Raw genomic sequence first — 3,499 nt, forward strand, 5'->3', positions numbered from 1 at the left:
TCAACCCAAGCTTCCTGATAGTGGATGCAGGTATTAGATTGATGCTTGCTCCAAGATCACATAGGGCTGTCTTGGTGCAAGCACCTTCTAATGTGCATGGTATCAGAAAGCTTCCTGGATCTTGAAGCTTTTCTAGTAAGCTTTTCAGAATGACTGCACTGCATTCTTCAGTGAGAAACACTTTTTCAGTTTCTCTCCAATCCTTCTTATGACTTAAGATCTCTTTCATGAACTTAGCATAAGAAGGTATTTGCTCAAGTGCCTCTGCAAACGGAATCTTTATTTCAAGAGTCCTTAGATAGTCTGCAAAGCGGGCAAATTGCTTATCCTGCTCCGCTTTGCGGAGTTTCTGAGGATAAGGCATCTTGGCTTGATATTCTTCAACCTTAGATGCTGCAGGTTTATTCCTTACAGAAGTGGTTGAAGAAGCCTTTTTAGAGGGATTACTGTCAGCACTCTCAGGTGTCTGATCCTCCCTTGGCGTCTGAACGCCAGGATTGGGTGGAATTTGGGCGTTAAACGCCAACTTTTCCCCTTTTTTTGGCGTTTGAACGCCAGAACTGGGCAGAGAATGGGCGTTCAACGCCAACTTTCCCTCCCTTTCTGGCGTTTGAACGCCAATAGCATTCCTCTCTGGGCTCTTACTGTCCTCAGAGGGATTTTGAACAGTGGTTTGGTTATCCTCTGTCAATTCTTCCTTATTTGACTTTTTGCCCTTTTGAGTGGTGTTGTTCAATGTCTTCCCACTCCTCAGTTGAACTGCTTGACACTCTCTTGTTATCTGATTGGATATCTGCTGTTTTGCTTGATTCAACTGCAGTTCTATGTTCTTGTTAGCAACTTTAGTTTCATGAAGCATCTCTTTAAATTCTGCTAACTGTTTTGTCATCAAGAGCAATTGTTGATTAAGCTCAATCATCTATTCTTGAGGATTAGGATCAGTGACTACTGCCATGACTTCCTCTTTTGGAGAGAACTCATTGCTAGAGTACAAATATTGGTTTCTAGCAACAGTGTCTCTAAGCTCTTGAGCTTCTTCAATTGTCTTCCTCATGTGTATAGATCCACCAGCTGAGTGGTCTAGAGACATCTGAGCTTTTTCTGTAAGCCCATAGTAGAAGATGTCTAACTGTACCCACTCTGAAAACATTTCAGAGGGGCATTTTCTCAGCATACCTCTATACCTCTCCCAGGCATTATAAAGGGATTCATTATCCTCTTGTTTGAAGCCTTGGATGTCCAGCCTTAGCTGTGTCATCCTCTTTGGAGGGTAAAAATGATTCAGGAATTTGCCTGATAACTGTTTCCATGTCTTTATGCTTGCTGTAGGTTGGTTATTCAACCACCTTTTAGCTTGATCTTTTACAGCAAACAGAAACAGTAATAGTCTGTAGACATCCTGATCCACCTCTTTATCATGTACTGTGTCAGCAATTTGTAAGAACTGTGCCAGAAACTCAGTAGGTTCTTCCTGTGGAAGGCCGGAATACTGGCAATTTTGCTGCACTATGATAATGAGTTGAGGATTTAGCTCAAAGCTGCTTGCTTTGATGGGAGGTGTACAGATGCTACTCCCATATGCAGCTGTAATGGGGTTAGCATATGACCCCAGAGTCCTTTTGGACTGATCAATCCCACTTGGGTCCATAATGGACAAGAGGGAAATGATAATGATTGCAAACAGATAAATTTTGTTTTTTTTTTTTGAATTAACTGAAAAAAAAAAAAATAAAACAAAAGAAAATTAAAATAAAAATTCGAAAATCAAAAAGAAAATAAGATCAAAGCAAATTGAGAACTGAATCAATTAGTTAATTAAAAAGATTTTGAAAATAGCAATTAAGAAGATATGATTGAAAAAAGTTTTATGATAAAGATTTGATTTTTGAAAAGAGGAAAGAGAAAAACAACAAAATGACACCAAACTTAAAATTTTAGAAAATCAAACACAATTTTTTTTTTCGAAAATTTTAAAGGAAAAACACAAAGAGGACACCAAACTTAGAATTTTTACAGATCAAAAGGGGACTAAAGACATGCAAATTCGAAAATTAGAAAAAAAAACAAAAGCATGCAATTGACACCAAACTTAAAATATGAAACTAGACTCAACTAAAAGACTCTAAACCAACAAAAATAAAACAGTCCTAATCTAAGCAACAAGATAAGCCTGTCAGTTGTCCAAACTCGAACAATCCCCGGCAACGGTGCCAAAAACTTGGTGCACGAAATTGCAATCACACTTTTGCAACCCCGCACAACTAACCAGCAAGTGCACTGGGTCGTCCAAGTAATACCTTACGTGAGTAAGGGTCGATCCCACGGAGATTGTCGGCTTGAAGCAAGCTATGGTTATCTTGTAAATCTTAGTCAGGATATCAGAAATTATCAGGATTGATTGTGAAAAGCAAAAGAACATGAAATAAGTACTTGTTATGCAGTAATGGAGAATAGGTTGAGGTTTTGGAGATGCTCCATCTTCTGAATCTCTGCTTTCCTACTGTCTTCTTCATCAAACACGCAAGGCTCCTTCCATGGCAAGCTGTATGTAGGGTTTCACCGTTGTCAGTGGCTACCTCCCATCCTCTCAGTGAAAACGTTCCTATGCTCTGTCACAGCATGGCTAATCATCTGTCGGTTATCGGTCAGGCCGGAATAGAATCCATTGATTCTTTTGCGTCTGTCACTAATGCCCTGCCTGCTAGGAGTTTGAAGCACGTCACAGTCATTCAATCATTGAATCCTACTCAGAATACCACAGACAAGGTTTAGACCTTCCGGATTCTCTTGAATGCCGCCATCAGTTCTAGCTTATACCACGAAGATTCTGGTTAAGGAATCCAAGAGATATCTACTCAATCTAAGGTAGAACAGAGGTGGTTGTCAGGCACACGTTCGTAGTTGAGAATATGATGAGTGTCACAGATCATCACATTCATCCGGGTTAAGAACAAGTGATATCTTAGAATGGAAGCAAGCATGATTGAATAAGAAACAGTGGTAATTGCATTAATCCATCAAGACACAGCAGAGCTCCTCACCCCCAACCATGGGGTTTAGAGACTCATGCTGTAGAAGGTACAATGAGAAACGTGTAAAGTGTCATGAGGTCCAGATACAATGTCAAAAGATCCTATTAATAGTAAACTAGTAACCTAAGGTTTTACAGTAATGAGTAAATGACAGAAAAATCCACTTCCGGGCCCACTTGGTGTGTGCTTGGGCTGAGCATTGAAGCTTTCATGTGTAGAGACCTTTTCTGGAGTTAAACGCCAGCTTTCATGCCAGTTTGGGCGTTTAACTCCAAGTTTTATGCCAGTTCCAGCGTTAAACGCTGGAAATTCTGAGGCTGATTTGCCACGCCGGTTTGGGCCATCAAATCTTGGGCAAAGTATGGACTATCATATATTGCTGGAAAGCCCAGGATGTCTACTTTCCAACGCCGTTGAGAGCGCGCCAATTGGGCTTCTGTAGCTCCAGAAAATCCACTTCGAGTGCA

Source organism: Arachis stenosperma, chromosome 6 (genome assembly GCF_014773155.1).
Source record: "Arachis stenosperma cultivar V10309 chromosome 6, arast.V10309.gnm1.PFL2, whole genome shotgun sequence".
In the NCBI taxonomy this organism is placed as follows: Eukaryota; Viridiplantae; Streptophyta; class Magnoliopsida; order Fabales; family Fabaceae; genus Arachis; species Arachis stenosperma.